Source organism: Oryx dammah, unplaced genomic scaffold (assembly GCF_014754425.2).
Source record: "Oryx dammah isolate SB20612 unplaced genomic scaffold, SCBI_Odam_1.1 HiC_scaffold_1, whole genome shotgun sequence".
Classification (NCBI taxonomy): Eukaryota; Metazoa; Chordata; class Mammalia; order Artiodactyla; family Bovidae; genus Oryx; species Oryx dammah.
Window position 1 is genome coordinate 104,339,433 of NW_024070185.1, and position 20,085 is coordinate 104,359,517.

The 20,085-nt window shown below is 42.8% G+C and overlaps 1 protein-coding gene across 2 annotated transcripts in view; it reads right to left on the bottom strand.

Moving 5' to 3' along the window:
- Positions 1-20,085, bottom strand: part of ASTN2 (astrotactin 2) — a 1,024,651-nt gene that overhangs the window by 589,673 nt on the left and 414,893 nt on the right. The gene's annotated exons all lie outside the window — the stretch shown is intronic.

The window sequence follows — 20,085 nt, forward strand, 5'->3', positions numbered from 1 at the left end:
TTCATCCTTCCTGGCTCTCTCACCTGGAAGTGGCCTGTCCGTCTGCCCCAGTGGCCTGGCATACGCAGCTCTCCACTTACACGATTCTCACTATTAATGGACTTGAGTTCAGCACACCCTTACAGAGTCTTCCTCATGTGACAAGGTTTAGGCAGGCTGATGTCTTTGGAAGAGACTGAATTACCCAAGGGACCACCCATGTTTAACTCATCTTCAAATCGTGGTTCCTTAGCACAGTGTGTTTGGCACTTAGCAGGTAACCAGTAAACATTCTGGATGAATGGATGGATGAGCGGATGGAAGGACAGACAGATGAAGTGACAAATGGTGTTTTCAGCTCTTTGAAGAACACTGCCTCAGATGTTACCTGAGAACAAAAGAAGGAGATCAAAGGAGTCAATCCTAAAGGAAATCCACTGTGAATATTCATTGGAAGGACCGATGCAGAAGCTGGAGATGCAGTACACTGACCACCTGAGGCGAAGGGCCGACTCACTGGAAAAAGACCCTGATGCTGGGAAAGATGGAAAGCAAAAGGAGAAGGTGGCAGCAGAGGCGGAGACGGTTGGATGGCATCATCGACTCAATGGACATGAATTGGAGCAGACTCTGGGAGACGGTAAAGGACAAGGAAGCTTGGTGTGCTGAAATCCATGGGGTCACGAAGAGTCAGACATGACTTGGCGACTGAACCACGAGACCGCACAGTTCTGCCCCTATACTTCCCAACGGTGCTTCCAATTCCACCTGACCCTGACTAATGAGTGTTAGTAACAGGCAATGTTTGTTTAGCATTTAAGACACTGTGTAAGCTGTGGTATATATACACAATGGAGTATTACTCAGCCATTAAAAAGTGTACATTTGAATCAGTTCTATGAGGTGGATGAAACTGGAGCCTGTTATATAGAGAGAAGTAAGCCAGAAAGAAAAACACCAATACAGTATACTAACACATATATATGGAATTTAGAAAGATGGTAACGATAACCCTGTATGCGAGACAGCAAAAGAGACACAGATGTATAGAACAGTCTTTTGGATTCTGTGGGAGAGGGCGAGGGTGGGATGATTTGGGAGAATGGCATTGAAACATGTATAATATCATATATGAAACGAATTGCCAGTCCAGGTTTGATGCAGGATACTGGATGCTTGGGGCTGGTGCACTGGGACAACCCAGAGGGATGGTACGGGGAGGGAGGAGGGAGGGGGGTTCAGGATGGGGAACATGTGTATACCTGTGTTGGATTCATGTTGATGTATGGCAAAACCAACACAATATTGTAAAGTAATTAGCCTCCAATTAAAATAAATAAATTTAAATTAAAAAAAAAAGACACCGTGTAAAGTCTTTACACCCAATATCTTACTTGATCCTCAAAGTAAGAGGGCTTGGGGGTTCTGGAGCCAGAAAGATAGTGCGTGTGGGCAAACCTACTACCAGCTTTGGGACTCAGTTTCCCCATTTGAATAGAATTAAAATAATAACAGTAACTACTTCTAGGGTTACTGTCAGGAAGAAGAAACCTAAGGAATGAAAAAAAAAAAGAGAGAGAGTAGTTGGTATTCATTTATACCCTATCAACATGCATATTTGTTCCACAAAGTTATTCTCATTCTCATGTCATATATGAAGATATCGAAGGCGTAAAAAAGAGTTTATTGCCCAAGTCCACATAATTATTTAATTAGAAACCTGGCACTGAATCCAGATACCCAGACTCTAGGTACGGTGCTTCATCTAAAACTGGCACTTTACTTTTCAGCAGTCAGTGGAGTTTAAGTCTGAACTCGTTTATTCACATGGTTGGCAAAAGTTTATTGAGCACCATACCTATGCCAGGCCTGATTGTAAGAACTGGGTATTCAGCAGGGAACACAAAAGACTCAGCACCACAGCACTTGGCTATAGAGAATGTACGAGAGCATTAAACAAGGAAATGCGCCAACACGTGCATGGCTACAAGTGAGAAGGAGTGCTGCAGAGGAAGAAACACACAAACTGCTGTGAAGACCCAGCGGGCTCTGTGTGTGCGGGGCAGGGGCAGGAGGAGGAGCGAAACGGAAATAAAGTTTCTTGCAAATAATAATAATAATGTGAAGTTCTAAGGCAGAAAATTGTTTGGTTCTGTTTTTGATTGAACCAGCAGTATAGCAAATGAGGGAAACTAGGTGATGCATGAGATTTGGCATGCGTTTTTGCTTTTGCTTTCAAACTTAATTGTCCACTAAGTGTTTGAAAGAGCACAGTTAAATACCCAGACTAGGATTCCGTGTCTGAACCCAGCCCCACAGCGTAGTTGACAGTTTACACAACAGGATCAGGTTTGACCAAAGGCCACAAAACAGACCCAAAACAGACTAACATAATTTCACTATGCAAAGACCTAGTCAATTTCCTCTCTCCTTTTTTGTTGTTAAAGTCATTTTGATGATGATACCCTTCTGTCTTTTTATAGATGGAGAATCCAGTGCGGTGTTTAAGAGCAGGACAATGGAGTCAGGTGGCCAGTTTTCATGTTCCAGCTGGGCCACAAACTAACCCAGTGATAACAATCCAGTTAAATGGGCCTTGGTTCCTCAGCTATAAAACTGTGGATAATAATCTCATAGGAATGTGGGTGGTAATGTATGCAAATTAAATTTCCGTTGTTTCAGATTACTCACTTTTAATGTAAATGAGGTCATCTATGTAAAGTCCTTAAAACAGTACCTGGCACATAATAAATGCTTAATTAGTGTTAGCTATTCTTATACAATTTCTACTTACATAGATTTGACAGCCCTGTTGTGGAATACAAGGGAATGTTGCCTTGCTCAAAATTTAGTTTGGCAAAAACAAACATAATAATAGGAACTCCTGCTTAAGCTTTGAATATAAGTGCAAACAAAAGCTGTTTCTGTGACTCATTTCTATTTTCTGAATTGCCTGTTCTTCTCTGGACCTCAGTCAGGAGTCAGTCTTTAGCCAGGCCATGGGTACATGCACATCAGATCGTGTGTGTATCAACAAGAACACACAGCTCCCGTTGCTTCTGAGGGCTGCAAAGAAAGGACATTAAAAGTGAGTGATTTGAAACAACTGAAATTTAATTAAAAACAAAATTAAAAGTTGTTCCAAGCCTGGCGCTTCAGCCAGAAAGACTCAGAGGAAATTAGTAAGTGCTACTAATAGCTGGATCCAATTCACAAACCTCCATGAAGAGAGTCGGAGGAGAGAAGATGCATACTCTTTAGACGAAACAATTAAAGATCACTTCTGAGAAATAATCATGAACAGTATCCCAGGGCAAAAAGGAACATTATTTGCTGGTATGTTTCTTTGTGACTTTCTCATTTCCATTATGGGAAAGTGCCCTGAGATTTCCCCAAGTAGCATCTTCTATAGGAACGGAGAGAGGGACATTGATTTTAAAAAGCAGACTTAAATGAGTGGGAGGCAGGGTTGGGGGGCGGAATTCTTAAAAAAAAATCATTGTCATTCACTGCCTGAAATTCCACCTTACCAATTCATTTATCCTTTGAAATTTCAAATACTCAGCTTGCTTAGTAAAATTCTCATTCCTCTCAAATTATGGATCTCAAACAATGAGCTGACAAGTGTCGTTGGGAACTGGGTGCCAGGTTGGTTACATGAGCTGGTTCCTGGGATGCCACTGAGAATGGAATAAGAGTGGGCAGTGTAGCTGTGTCTGAGATGGACTTGGGAGGCATGTCGCTGAGAGATCAGTCTTAGGGCAGCGTGGAGAAAGGCAGAGAAAAGGAAGTCACGGGAGGAGCCAGGGAGATACAGGAATTGAGCTGAGGGCAGTAAATGAGAGGAGGAGGCGACCCCTGCTTAATTTAAACCCACTGGGGGTGGACAGGAAATGCCTCTGAACAAAGGAATGCTCACGAGAGCCCTACTCTGCTGAAAATTAGATGGAAGGGCAAAAGAATGCCTGCGCCATGAAGGACCTGGTTCCTGCCCACCTATACAGCCTCACCTCCTCCTTGCCCACCCAACCATTCTGACCCTGTCTCAGCTTCTCTGTCACTCAAGCGGCTTTGGATTTGCGGTTCCCTCTGCCTGAAACACCTCCCCCCCCCCACCCCACCCCCCCGCCTGCTTGTTCCCTTCACATCTCAGTTTAAAAGCCCTCTCCTCAGAGAGGCCTTCTCTGACCACCCTATCTGAGATAACATTCCAATTCTCCTCTTTGTTTTAATTATTTTATACCGTTTTAATTATTTTCACAGCAGGTCTCATTTATTTCATTGCCTGGACATATTCTATTATTTTGCTAATTTGCTTTGGTGTCTGTCTCCCACTGAGAATGAAAGCATTATGAAGGCAGGGGCCTTTGTAATGCTTTTTCTTTTTGCAAGATAGCATTTCTACTGCTCCAGGCCACATAAGGATCATGAAATAAATATCTGTTCCACAAGTGAGTATGTTCTAGAAGGATTAAGACATTGTAGGTAAAACGTCTAGTACACTGCACTGCCACACTGGTCGCACATGATGACTTTTAGTCGATTATTTTTATAATTAACCAATATTATATTGATCTGGATTCTAATAGTGTGCTTGATCCTGGGAGGGAGAAGGATGGTGACTTGAAAAATGTCTGGAAGGGCTCCAAATTCCACTTTGCTGTCTCCCAGTGTGTTTGGGATACCTGAGACTCCGTAAGCATGTGCTGGTTGTATAGATGGATTGAAGAATCTAAGCTACTCCATTTTGTAAGGTTCCACGAAAAGAGCCTTCGGAAATCCAAGAGCCTTTAGAAATCCCCTGACCTCACCCCACCAACTGCGAACCAATCAGAACCCTTGGCCAGCCCAGGGAAATTCGAATCAAGCCCGGGAAATGGGAACCAATCAGCACCCGTGGCCAGCCCGGGAAACGAGAACCAATCAGAACTCAACACCTAACCCTTCACCAGAAGGTGACCAATCAGACCCAGAGACTCCTGTTTTTCGAATTTTTCACGCGAGAATACCCTAAATAAGCAATGTAACCCAGAGCTCAGGGCTCCTCCCTATAGCTGCTGCGTCGGTATCGGTGGGAGCCCCAGCTCGAGCTTGGTAATAAAAACTGTCTTGCTTTTGCATCGGATATGGGCTCCCTGGTGGTCATTGGGAGATTTCGCGACTTGGGCATAACAGGATCTTATTTGGAAAGTGAGGATGGGAAGACTGACGCTGGATGTGGCTGAGGGCTGATTCAGCAGATTGATAAGGCAAGGGGGAAGCTGCGGTCGATTTCCTTCTGCACAAAGTCTCATTCCATCCTCAAACAAATTCTCTGAGGCAGTTGATGAATCCATCCAAGCCCAACCTACCCTTAATGATCAACTCAACCTCTCCCTTCTCCAAGAATTCTTTGAGATTTATTTTAGTAAGAATTCCCTCTTCTATTTCTGGTGTAGGTTTGGAAACCATGCAGCTAGTGTTTCTGGGGCTCAAGACTGGTGTTAAAGAGGTCATCCCACCGTTAGATCAGGAGATCTAATTCTGGATTTCAAGAGAAAATTGTAACAGGGATCATCATCAAATAACACAGTAAATGTCTGAAACTGACTTTTGAGATTTGCTATTGTTTTTATTTTTGTTTGATTCAATGTCTTGAATGGGTAATAGATCTACAGAGTTCCCACTCTGTGATGGATACTGTGACAAAATTTGGAGGCTATCAAGGTGGAGGAGAGAGATCCCACCTGAAAGTAGTGTATGGTTCAGTTGGGGGATAACTGGACAGGCAGTTTTCCACAGCCCATCATCAAGGCTGTGATGAAGATGAAACAGAGAGGACAGAGCTGGGGCCCTTGTCTCCCCTGCAAAGTCAAGGTGGCCACATCGGAGGGGAATGTTAAGCACAGAAGAAGGCAGCAGCTAGGGGGAGTGGAGGGAAAAGAGGATTTAGGTAAAATGAAAGGAGTGGTCATCAAGGAAAAATAAAAGAGAATCTGGACCTTCAGGAAACAGCCATCTCATTTGGCTGCAGTGCTAAAGAAATGGGAAATAAGCAAAGATAAGGCTGAACATATTTTCCACTCTCACATTCTACAATTCAGAAAATTGTCAAGCTGGCTGCTTTGCCACATGGCCACAGTGTGGCCTCACCCCTTTGTTCTCTCTCTCGAGGAAGCAGAAGCTGCCATTGTTAATTGATTCCATATTTCAAGTGTGACACCAGTTCCGGTCGCTGGGGCCCTGGGCCTCCCTTCAGGCCTCTGCTTCCACGGCAGGCCCGGTGCCCTGCATTGAAGTTTCTGCAGGAAATGGCCACCCCCAAAAGCCTTAGCACTCAACGGTCTCGTCAGCACCTGTGTGGGGGCCAAGATTGATCACTCTCTCCATCCTGACCCAAAGGCCGCAGTGAAACTTCACCTGAAATATTACTCAAATGATTCAAACCTTTAGAAGCTCAGCCTTCAGAGAGCTGGCAAATTAATTGTGCTCACAGACCACAGTGACATCTCTTGCAAATAATTTCCATCCAGGTAGGATTTGTAAAGGTCCTAAGACCATGTGTTCTTCAAAGTTGCTTGCATTTTTCTTACCTTTCTTTTTTTCCCCCTACAAACATAATCAAGAGGTGGGCATCCGATTCTTGATCTCACGTAGAAAAGCTGGTGCATGAGAAGAATAGTAATAATAAGTAGCTTTTGGGTGTATTTACCACGGCCAGGCTCTTGCATTTAACAACCACTTAATTCTCATGATTCCGGTCTGATTCCTGATGCACTAGCATCCTTGTTTTTTGAACGGTGGAGTAGCCTCACAGGAAAGGTGAAGTTAGAGCTGGATGGTGCACTCTGCTGTTAATGCTCATGCTACCCACAGCTGGCAAAAGTGCTCTGGCTTTGATGTTTGGGGTCACCAACCTCTAAGGGATCCCAGGAAGTGGCGCCAAGTAGCCTTTGACTCCTTCCCCTCCTTGGCTTCTCCTTACAATGAACTGCTAAGCTTCCTTGCTCCAGTTGTATGCTGCTGCTGCTGCTACTAAGTCACTTCAGTCGTGTCTGACTCTGTGCGACCCCAGAGACGGCAGCCCACCAGGGTCCCCCATCCCTGGGATTCTCCAGGTGAGAGTACTGGAGTGGGTTGCCACTGCCTTCTCCAGCTCCAGTTGTATAGGACTCCCTTATCTTCACTCTCACTTCTTCTTCTTCTTCTTTTTTTTTTTTTTCACATTATTGGCCGCACTGGGTCTTTGTTGCAGCATCTGGGCTTCCTAGCTGTGGTGCATGGGCTCCAGAGGACACGGGCTCAGTTGCGGCACATGAGTTTAGCTGCCATGTGTATGTGGAATATTAGACTCCCTGGGAGGTGCAGTGGTCAAGAAGTTACCTGCCAGTGCAGGAGATGCAAGAGTGTGGGTTTGATTCCTGGGTCTGGAAGATCCCCTGGAGTAGGAAATTGCAACCTGCTCCAGTACTCTTCCCTGGAAAATTCCATGGACAGAGGAACCTGGTGAGCTACAGTCCAGGCTGAGCACACGTGTACACAGACACACATACGTGGGATATTAGTTCCCCAACCACGGAATGAACCCATGTCTCCTGTGTTGGAAGGCAGATTTTTAACCACAGACCACTGGGAAGTCCTTCATTCTTACTTCTTGTTCAGACATTAGCAGATAGACCAAATGTAACAACCCCCTAATAAGTTGCTTGCCTTCTGTCTTGGCCCCTCAGACTCAGCTTCTGCACTGTGGTCAGTCCATCCACAGGTCTGTATTGAATCCTGAGTGTGTACTGGAAGTTCCACGAGAACAAGACACCTAGAACTCTTGTTCTTAGGGGTTTAAAGTAGCATTATCAGAGGCTGTTGTTTTCCAGGTCTCAACTGTGTGCCAAGACCTTGTCCAGTGCTTCATATATAATCATTCTATTGTACTTGGAGGTGATTTACTGTTATCATCCCCATGTCAAAGATGAGCAAACAAAAGGTTTAGAAATTAACTAATTCCATGCTACATAGCTAGGGAATATTGGAGACAGGTATTGAACTCAGAGTGTGTGAATCTACAGCCCAGACGCTTAACCAAATTAGATATCAAATAAGCAATGGTGAATGTGTTAAGTGCAGAAAAAAACTTCAGGATCACATCATAGGGAGACCTAACTTACAACAGGAGAAACTGATGAAGATGATGATGTCAATAAAAACTAGTATTACCCAGTGTTTCCTACCTGCCAAACATTCTACTAAATATCAGTGAGATATTATCTCATTTAAATTTCCTAAGCGGGAGTTATTAATATTATACCCACTCTACAGATTAAGAAATACACCAGAGGTTTAAGTAACATTTTGCAACATCAAATAACTATTAGTAGAACCAGCAGTTGAGCCCAGATATATCTGACTCTATAGCCTGAGCTCTGAATTAACATACTGCATTGCCTTTTAAGCAACACCAAAGCTTAACACTTTAAGCTATTCACACGTCCTTGCTTAAAGCTCTTTAGCAGCTTCATGACCCTCAATCACTTCCAGGGGAAAAGCCTGACACAGAAACCTCTGCTTTTCTCACTTGCTCCTTCTTTTATACTTGTGCAAGCCTCATGGATCCCCAGATGCTCTGGATTCTCTCTGCTCTCCTGCCACACCTTTGCTCATATTGTTGCCTCTACCGGGAAGGTCATCCTTCTTGTCCTCACTCCCTCTCTCCATCTCCAACAGAGTATAGAGTTTCACTTCAATCTCTGTCCATCCAGCTTCCTCTGATGGGACAAATCCAAGGCAAAACAAATCCTCTGGCTCCCTGAACGTTTACCCAGATCTGTCCAGTGGAAAACACCAGGCTTCCCTGGCAACCTTGCTGAATCTTATCTGTATGTCCCTTCTGGTCCAGATTATGATATGCCTTCTATCACCGTCTTTGACTTTATAGATATTCTGTCACTTTAAATAGTAAGTGTAATCCCTTTCAGGGGTAAGCTTAGTATTTACAGAGCATCGATTCAAGGCTATTTTCATACTACTTTCTATTTCAACCTCATCAACGCCCTGTGCAGTAGAGGCAAAAAGCTGTACTTTTATAGATGGTGAAGCTGATAGTTCCGAGATGTGAGGTGACTTGTCCAAGATCCATAGTTAGTAAGTGGAGGAGTGCAGATTTGTGCTGGAGGTTTTCTGCTAACCCTGGAGAAGGAAACGGCAACCCACTCCAGTGTTCTTGCCTGGAGAATTCCATGAGCAGAGGAGCCTGACAGGCTACAGTTCATGGGGTCGCAAAGAATTGGACATGACTGAGCAACTAACACGAAGGCTTTCTGCTTCCACATCTTGCATCCTTTCACTTAGCTCAGGTTCCTTCAGAGCTGATAGTATCTGAGTGAGTTCCAGAGTGTGGGTCCTGGCACTGAACAGACAGCAGTGTCTGATGGCAGTCCTGCTTGGCGGATTCACTGGTAAAGTCCAAATGAGAATCAGGGTGAGATCAGGAGAGGGAAGCCAGGGAAACTTCAGGAGTAATCCAGGCTCTGGGGATGGTTCCAGCTAAGGGTGAGTTGCCCAGGGACTTTAGCGAAGCTTCAGGAAGTTGCCAACAACTCCCTTCCCTCCAAAACAATAAATAAATAAATAAATAAAAAGAAAAACAAACCAAGGCGATGCCACTGTAGATATATTTGGCTTAGATAATCTAGAGGGGTGGCTAGGGAGGAAAGCCAAACAGCAAGGCTCTGCTGGGCAGAGACTGGGGGTAGATAGGGTGGGGGCGGTGAGGAACAAGCAAGGGGAGGCAGAGAAACAGAGAGGAGGCACAGGTTTTAATGATTCCTCCCATCTCATCATTTCCTCCTGAATACGATGCATCCTCCCCCTCTCCCTGGCATCTGAGATGCTCAAGGGCCCTCGGCAGCTGAAGCTGGGAGTTAGAGACCGAGAGGCATCTTTTCCACCGCAGCCCCGCTACCCACTGCTTTCTGCTTCACACTTGCCTCCCGGGGAACCCGTGGTCCCTGCGCATGCTTGGCTGTGATCCTTCTAAGCTCTCTTCAAATGGCAACTTGTGGGCTGTGAAAGGTTTGCTCAGCTGCCTCTGCTCCCAAGATCCCTGCTCAGGAGGCTGCCTGGCTACAGACTGTCCCAAAAAAGAGTAGAAAAACAGAGGACTGAGATGCTAAGGGGATTGTTTCATAAAGACTCCGGAGGCCACAAACCCAGTGGGATGAGTAAAGGGGGACTCTGAACCCCAGTATTTCTCATTCTACTGTTAGAATATGAGACGAGGGAGGAATTTTAAGTACCACCTTTTTCCATTTTTCCCATTTTACAATGTCAAAACCTAGAAAAAGTCTAGAGAAATAGAGAGTTGCCCAAAGTCAAGGTGAATTTGTGGACTAGCTAGAACCCGATCTTGTCATTGAATAATTCTCTGTCTACCATATCTCACGGTTGCTAATCTGTAAGAATTCTGCCCATCCCCTTACTGCCTGTGTGATGCTGAAGTGGTCACATAAACTCCCTCAGCTTTACTTTCCCTTAAATTTACAATGGGGAAAATGCCTGGATCTACTACTGGGAGACTCCATGTTGGAGTTCCCCTGGTGGCTCAGGTGGTAAAGAATCTGCCTGCAGTACAAGAGACGCGGGTTCGGTACCTGGGTCAGGAAGATCCCCTGGAGAAGGAAATGGCAACCCACTTCAGTATTCTTGCCTAGAGAATTCCATGGACAGAGGAGCCTAGTGGGCTACAGACCATGGGGTCGCAAAGAATCGGACACGACTGAGCGACTAACACACTACCTGTGGTAATAGAATTAAATGAGGTAATGCTTTGCAAAGCACTCAGCGTGAGGCCAGGTACTTAGCAGTGTTCTGTAAATGTTACCAATTCACAGCGCTGTTACGATCACAATCACAATCAATTGCTGGAAGGCCTAAACAACAGCATGCAGTGACAAGTGTCCATGACCCCCACCGCCCCCCCGGAAGCCTGTGTCACACATCACCCACCTCCAGGGAACATCAGTGGCTCAAGACCCAACTCAGGTAGTGCCTCCTGCCTCCTCAAGACCTCCTCCCCTTGGCACCCCATCTCCAGCCTGGGCTACTTGACTGGCCCTCCTCTGTTTCCCAGAGAACCCAGTGCATACCCCCTTGAGATGTTTACCACACTGCTTGCCTATATCATCTTCTTGGCAGTGTCTCACTACCACCAAGTTGGGGGAGGCCAGAGATGGTGTTTTATCTATCTCTGCAACCCCAGCATCTGAGCAGGCTGTGGAGGCTGACGAACTATATTTGTTGACCACAGGAAGGAGGGAGGAAGGAAGAAAACAGACACTATATATGAATCAGGAAGAGGTGTTGCTATTACTGAATTTTCAACTAATTTCTTCCTTGGGGCCAAGTTAAGCCTCTCTAAAATTGTACCTTCTACTTACCTGGCCATACCTATGAAAGACCTCTTCCCAGCTTCTTTATCACCTTCATAAATAATAATACACTGAACAAACAGAAAGGGAAAGCACAACATTCTCATCATCAGATCTGTTCTCACAGCTGGTCAAGTACTTCCACACTCAGCAAGCTCACTGACAACGATTTGAGGCAAGGAGCATTAACATCGCTTTTAGATGAGAAAAATAAGAATCAGGGCAGGTCAATTAATACGCCCAAGGTCACAAAGGAGAACTCAGAAGAACTGGCAATAGAAGTCACATCCCTTGGACCACAGGTCAACGCACCTAACCTCTGTACCACGCGGACTTCTCTATCCTAGCACTGCACCCTTGCCGTAACACTATACCACTTTGCAAACACCAAGCCAAGAATTAATTATACAACTTCTAACTCTACATGCTTTAGCTCCATCCCATCAAAGCTCCCACCTGCCTTTCTCTCCTCCTAGTCAAAAAGTCAAAGTGGCCTTCTGCTCACAACAGCAGAATAGAATTATTAATGCAAATAAATTAAAATGCCCTACCCCTTGCCACCACTCTCTGCCCCCAGTTCCTACTAATATATTTTTGGACTCGATCTGCTATCAAAACACAGAAATTAGTCTCCAATTTTAGATGTCAAACTCAGTTATCCCTTCTGTTAAGAGGAGAAATTAGTAACAGTTCATCCTGGTCGGAAGCCAAGCTAACACCGTAGCACAATGTGTCATTAAAAATCCCAACCCAGCTATCTTTTGTGATATCTTTAAAAGCTTGAGCATGTTCAGCTTCTTAGAATGGTTCTATGGGCTTTGTTCTCTCTCAAGTTCCCTGTCATCTTTAACCTGGGGATCAGTTACTATTTAAGGAAGGAAAGGCTTTGACGCATTTTTTCCTTCCATGGTTTTGTGGATTTAGACTTTTCTAATGAAGAGAGTTGATGAAAGAAAAAAAAGGGGGGGATTCCACTCTAGGGGGTCTCCATAGCTCCCAGCACCAGCTCCAGACCATTGCTAAGCAAGCTGTCCATTAAGTACAAGAAGAGGGAAAGGGGTAAAAGTTTTCACAGTTTATAATTATATTACCAGTTTCATTACAGATCTCATTTTAATTCTGACTGAAAACTCGCCTTGCCTTCTCCCGCACTCTCTCATGTATAGTTATTAACTCTGGGTTGGAGTTCAACCTCTTCTTCCTGATTTCAGCATATTAATATGGTTTATTGGCATTTCATTGCCACCTCCTCCCTGGGTGTTCTGAATCTCAGCTCAATTTATAGTTTCCCTTCTTCCTGGGCTCTGGGATAAAGCCTGTTTCATTGTGGTGTTGGGGAACAGGGGGCATGATGTGAGTTTGATTGGAGCTTCTTATCTTTGGGGATGGGAACTAAAACCTTGGGGAGTGAAGTCAATTATAAGAAGAGGAGGCAGCCTCAGATTTCATGCACTGTCATGCATCAGAACGTAGCTTCTCAGGGCCTCTGCATCCACCTGCCTGCCCCCTCTGCCTTCATTCATTTCCCTGCCATCATTGTCGTATCGTATGCCTACGGAGTCAGAATCTCCGTTAGGCTTCACAGCAATTCAGGACATGAATAAACGGTGGCTTTGCCCTGGAGGAAACTTCAGTCTGGCTATTATAATCACTTCATTTGTTGATTTATTTTCATTCTACCAAAGCTCTGGAGGGGCACCCTGTTTTGGATGCTGTCCTGAATATAATGTGCAGAACAAACAAAGGTGATGTCAATCCTTAAGGAGCTCACAACTTAGGGGGTGAGTCCAATATCAACTAGGTAAGAATATTACAAATAGGAAAGCATGCAATCAAAGAACAGAGCAGGGCTCAAGGAGAATGAATAGTTATGGGCCCAACAGAGGCTATGATATGAAAAAGGAAGGTCAATCACTGTTGAGTAAATGAAATTTGTCTCAAGGAAACTGAGGAGGTGAGAGCAATTTTCTGAAAGTGAGAACAACATGTGCAAAGGCCTTGAGGCAGGAGTCAACCAAAGATATTCAAGGAGACAATTGGAGAGAGACTGGTAAAAGGTGAGGCTAGGGAGGAAGGTGGGGCCTGATTTTGCTGGAACTTAAAGGTCATGTTGAAGCGTTCAGTCCTTATAACAAGTACAAGAACAATAAGAAGTACTTAAACATGAATCTGCCACCAATACAATATTGTAAAGTAAAAATAATAATAATAATACACTTCTTAAAAAAGAAAAAAAAAAGAAGTACTTAAACAGTTATATGGCAGGATGTAACATGTTGAGATTTTCCATTTTAAAAGACAGCTCTGTTTTCAATGTTGTGAAAAGACTGGAGAGGTGCTTGATTTAATACAGGAGGCCAGTTCTTAGGATCACGGCAGTTGTAACAATGACATATGCGTAACAATAACTGATGGAAATTAGACCACGGGGTTGTTAGAAAGGTACAAATATAGTTCTATGCAATTTTCAAGGAAGGGGCGATTATTTCTGATGGGTGTTTTCTTTGAAGAAGTTTTGGGGGTTTTGTTGAGGAAGTTTTTTTTTGGAGAAAGGAGGAAATCAGACACAAGGAGACAGGCACCACACGGAAATGAGGACATACGAGGCATAGCAGTCTATCTGCCTAAATACCATTAAGTGTGTGCAAAGGAAAAGGCAGAGGTCATCTTGAAGAGCACCTCTACACATGAACATGCTCCATGGTACTCAAAGGTCTGAAATAAAAACCAAATATTACAAAACAAAGTTCCAGATGACCCCAGAGAGCAAGATGACCAAGGACCTACTCTCTTTAGACAAGTTGCTTGGTGGTTTGTGACTAAGCAGTCACCTTCAGTGTGGTGTAATTTCCACTTTCAAGAATGGAAACGACTTCTCCCATGTATTCAAATCACTGCACACTTGCTCTGAAGTCAATTATGAACCTCGTTCCTCATTAACGGCACGGCCACACATTAGCTCACTCTCTTGGGTGGAAAGGCATAAAGCAGGGGTGCAAGCAAATAAATGTAGAACAAGATTCATTGTATATAATGTGTTCAAAAGCAGCTACACATGGGGCATATTAATGAACCAGGGCATCCTAATGATGAATGTGTCCATTTGATGATGTCATAGGCTGGTAAGGAACCCATAACCCCCAATTTTTCAATCATAGGGAACAGAGAAGACATGAATACTACCTCGGTCCAACCCCAAAGTTAATGCTAAGACATTAACTTACCTTAACAAATAGATATTTTTGCAGGAATATTTATGCCAAATGAGCATATCAACATAAAAGAACACAGTTTGTGTTTAGGTTAAAATCAAAGTGTTAAGTCACTCAGCTATGTCTGACTCTTTGCAACCCCATGGATTATAGCCCACCAAGCTCCTCTGTTCATGGGATTTTCCAGGCAAGAATACTGGAGTGAGTAGCCATTCCCTTCTCCAGGGGATCTTCCTGACCCAGGGATAGAACCCAGGTCTCCTGCATTGCAGGCAGATTCTTTACCATCTGAGCCAGCAGGGACGCATGGTGGCTTCCATGATATGCTCACCAATGAGCATATCAACATAAAAGAACAAAGCCTGTGTTCCACAGAGGGGTATATTTAGTCAAGAGACATCACTGGCCATAACTCATCCCTGAGTCTCACTCCATTTCTGAGCCTGGTCAAATAATGAGTGATACTCAGGGATGAAACAGTAAAGAATATACAAACATACTCCAAAGGCCCTGAGACTTTTAATGTTTTAAAAATTTATATTCTGGTAAAATGGCTCCAATTTAAACTACTTGGGACCATAGCCAAACATATTCCTTTACTTTTCTTGTGTGGCTTCATAGAAACGTGGTCATCTATTTTCAGGAAATTCCCTATGAGGGGGAACTCATTACCTTGCAATGACCCCATTCTGATATTAAAAAGTATTATCACAACTACTAACATTAATACAATTTATTGAGCCATTACTAGACCTCAGGTACTGAGCTAAAAGTCTTATGAGCATTATTTCATTTATTCTTCACAATAACTCTATGAGATAAATACGACTATTATCCCCTCCTTTATAGATGAGACTAACGCTTAGAAAGTGGAGATATTTTCAGACTAATACTCAATTTTCTCCCATCTCTGACCACCTTCATAACCCATATAGCTCTAATTTTGCTTCCTGGGGACTTTCAGAACAAGCCTGCTCCCTTTTCAAGACAAATAATAACTGTCGTGGTCATTTTTGTGAAGCCGTGGCACGTGGGAAAAGCATGGATAAGTGGTTTAGGTTGGCTTGGGCTTGCATAGCTTGCTTCACTTCTGTGTGTTAATCTGGCTAAATCTCTTAACATCTCTAAAACCTACCTTCCATGTATGCAAAAAGAGGATGCTAAATCCTGCCTCACAGTTCTGCTTTGAGAATTAAATTAGTAACTTTATGTAAGGTGTTTTGAACACTGCATATTCATAACAGATATGCTCAATAATTCCAAGTTCACTTTTTGTCTGAGTTCCTTAAACACTTCTTACAGAATGATTTTCTTCCATCATTTCCTTAAGAAGCCGTTACATATTGACAATGTTTTTCCAATCTCTTGGCTGCAAGTCCTTTATCTTGGATGTCTTCCAATATATCATTGACCTTCTTAAAGTACAATTGCCAGAATAAAACAGAACAGAAAACTCTAGGCATAGTGGTATCTATCTACACTAGAGTGGAACCATTTCACCTATTTAATCTAGACAACTTATTCCTTTAAAAGTTGTGTTTTCTACTGGATTATTATACAGCCAGGATCTTGGGTGAACATATCCTAACATACACTGGAAGCCCCAAGAATTGAAGAAACTAACATCTCAACTCATATGAGTTCTTAATGTTAACCAATATCTATTTATCAATAATGTTACCTGTAGGGCAATTTAGATGAAGCCCAAATCCATGTGATAAGAGCTGCTTTGTTATGAAGCATGGGGACCACTCACATGATATTCAGTGTTATTGGCAATCACTGGAATTGCACTATGAGGCAGCTCCATAAATTAGCATGGATCAAGTCAAAGATGGAAGAAAACAAAGCCCCTTATGAGGGCTGCAAGAGGTCTCAAGGAGTTATTACCCTGTTAGATGAAAGGAAAGTAACACTTACTGAAATATTGATGCAGCTCTCAAATTTCTGATAAGGGACCTCCTTGAGTTCTTGTTAAGACCGTTAATACTTGGGATCTACTCATAGAGAATATGGTTCACTAGTTCTGGGGATCATGAGACAAATGCAGATTATTTACAGGCCACAGCTGAAAAATCAATGCCAAATCCAGTCAATCTGGACACACACCTAGCCCATCTCTTCACTAGGTGCTTAGCAGAGCAAGAAGCCACCAGTGGCCTTGAGAAGGCCCAGACAAAGGAAAGGGTGATATTTGCCAAGGGCTTGGATGGAGACTCTGTTAGTATTTATTGCTCTTGCCAGCTGGGCTCTGGACAAGTACTATATCATACTGACCTTTTTGTGTAATGGGCAGAAAGTATCAAGTACAACTATGTTGTAACACAAGTACAGAATCCATTATTTCCCCCCTGAAGACCAAACCCATTACTCAGCCACCTTCAACACTTCAGCACCATGGACAGCCCAAAGGCACGTGGTTGACTGAGCACTCTAAGGGTTGGCGGCAGTTTGGCAGCTTAAGCTTCATGGGGAAAGGTGAGAACTGTGAGAGCTGCCTTGGCCATGGTCCTTGGGTGGCCTCGTCTTGATGGATTCTCTCCCATTTGATGGGGATTGCTCTCACCACGATAGGCCTCATTATGACAGTGTTGCTGCTTATAACTCAGCCAGTGGCCTTGGGTGGGGGGTGGGGTGCTATATTTCTGTTTGGCTGTATAAATAAATGTTTTAAAAAACCACTGATTTATATACATGCAATCTGCATTCTTCATGTATGCTATATCTGACTTCATTTACAAATATTAATGCCAAGTGATGGTAAGGGTTCAAGGAAATAGGTACCATTGTCATCACTTCTCCTCTTGCCTCTCTGCAAAACATTCTCATATCCTATTTCCAGAAATCAGAGTTAGAAACCCTACCAACTTCAATACATATGTCTTTTTTTTTTCTTTGTTAGATCATGTCCCACCCTCATGGGAAGCAGATTTTTTAGAAAGCATATAGTTGGGAGATAGGAAAATCAAAGGATCACCCTATCCTTGAAGAAAATGGCAAAACTATTGTGATGTCAGACTGAGGCCAGAGATAAGTCAGACAGAGAAAGACAAATACTGTATGATAGCACTTTAATGTGAAGTCTAAAAAAGACAACAAATGAGCAACAAGAACAAAACAGAAACAGATTCACAGAGAGAGAGAAAAAAAAAACAAAAAAACAGTGGTTACCAGAGGGCAAAGGAAAAGGGGAAGGGGAAAGATAACGGGAGGGGATTAAGAGGTACAAAATAAAGTAAGTAAGCCCTAAGGATATACAGTATGACACAGGGAAGATAGCCAATATTTCACAATAACTGTAGATGGAATGTTGTCTTTAAAAATTGTTAATTACTATGGTGTACACCTGAATCTTTTATAATATTGCACATCACCTATATATCAATAAAAATAATTCTAAAAATTTAAAGTAGGGGCTAGTGCACTATGGTGAAGTAGGAGCAATCACAGGATGCTTTAGTGGAAGTCAAGGTGTTTCAGGGAAAGCAGGTGGAAGCTCCTCTTTGGACAGAACATACTGAACAAATGGATGCTATGCTGTAAACACTGTAACTTAAAAATTACAGATAAAATTGAGTTGCAATGGCATAAGGGTGACAAATATGCAGTAAGGCTCTCAAAAACATCTAATATATATCCAACAGAAAAAGAGTAAAGAAAAATAATGGTACTCCCATGGTGCTTAAGTCAGAAGGGTGGTTATCCATGGGAGGGGATTCACTGGGAGGGGGCATAAGGAAGCTGATGGTTCTGGTAGTGTTTTAAGTTCGATCTGGGTGAATTCATGTAAAAATTCATTAAGCTGCATACTTAATATGTCTTCTTTATTATATTTATGGTAACTTTTAATACATTTAAAAATAATAATACTAATAAGGACCTACTGCATAAGACAGGAAACTTCACTCAATAGTCTGTAATAACCTATATTACAGAGAATCTGCAAAAGAATGGGGTGTGTGTGTATAATTCAGTTTGCTGTACACTTGAAACTAATGCAACATTGTAGATCAACTATACTCCAGTAAAGATTAGTAACAGAAAAAAAGATGCGGTACATGCAAGCAACGGGATAAGACTCAGCCATAAAAAAAGAAGGGAATAATGCCATCGGTATCAAAATGAATGCAACCAGAGATACTCATCCTACGGGAATTCAGTCAGAAAGACAAATATCATTTGATATCACCTACATACGAAATCTGAAATGCAACACAAATGAGCTTATCTATAAAAAACAAACAGACTCATGGATATAGAGAACAGATTGTTAGTTGCCAAGGGGGAGGGGGTCGGGAAAGCAAGGAGTTGGGAGGTGGGGTTAGCAGATGCAAACTCTTATATATAGAATGGACAGACAACAAGATCCTACTGTTTACAGGGAACTATATAAAGCATCCTGTGATAAGCCATAATGGAAACGGATATTAAAAATGCATGCGCCTATGTATTCTAAGTTGCTTCAGTCATGTCTGACTCCTTGTGACCCTATGGACTATAGCCTCCCAGGCTCCTCTGTCCATGAGGATTCTACAGGCAAGAATACTGGAGTGGGTTGCCATGTCCTCCTCCAGGGGATCTTACCAACCTAGAGGTGTCTTACCTCTCCTGCACTGACAGGCAGATTCTTTACCACTAGCGCCACCTGGAAAGGCCCATAAAAATGTGCGTGTGCATGTGTGTATACATGATTTTTTATATATATATATAATATGTATGTATGCATCTTTGCTGTACAGCAAAATTTAACACAACATTGTAAATCAACTATACTTCATTTAAAAAAAAACTCTTTTCCCAAATGGAAGAGTATAGAGAAAAGCAATTCTTCTGTAATGTATAAAAAGGAAAAGTTATAACATACGTGTTATAAATTGTAAAAAAAAAATAATAATAATAATGCCAAACGTTTGGGGAAACACATCACATTCTGCTGGATGTACGGAAACTGGAACCATTTTCTGCAGGGCACTTTAGCAATAGATATCAAGGGCCTTAATCAGTTTCTTGGACCATGCTTTGCGAATGACTACAGCAACTACCATGTCTCATTAATTCAAATTAATTGGGTGAAGAGTAAATGGTAGGATATAATATGCTTGTAAAGTACATTTACAGGGACTGAGATATGAATATAATCCAGGACACTCAAGGAAGTTTCCACAAAGCTCATACAGTCTTCTTTGTCATAGTTTTTAATGAGCAAAGACTATTTGGTGGAGGGGGAGTATTTAGTTAGGAATAGCAAACTCTGGGAGATAGCGAAGGACAGGGAAGCCTGGCACGCTGTGGCCCACAGGGCTGCAAAGAGTCGGACATGACTGAGTGACTCAACAACAGCAACAACAGGATACACAAGCTTGATAAGAAACAGTAGGTTCTCTGAAGTGCTCAATCTTTCTGCGAACTCACGTCTGAATTCTTTACTATCAAACCTTATCCTTGCCCATGGAACAAAAGCAGTCTTTCGTTGTATTAAATAACCCAGGATT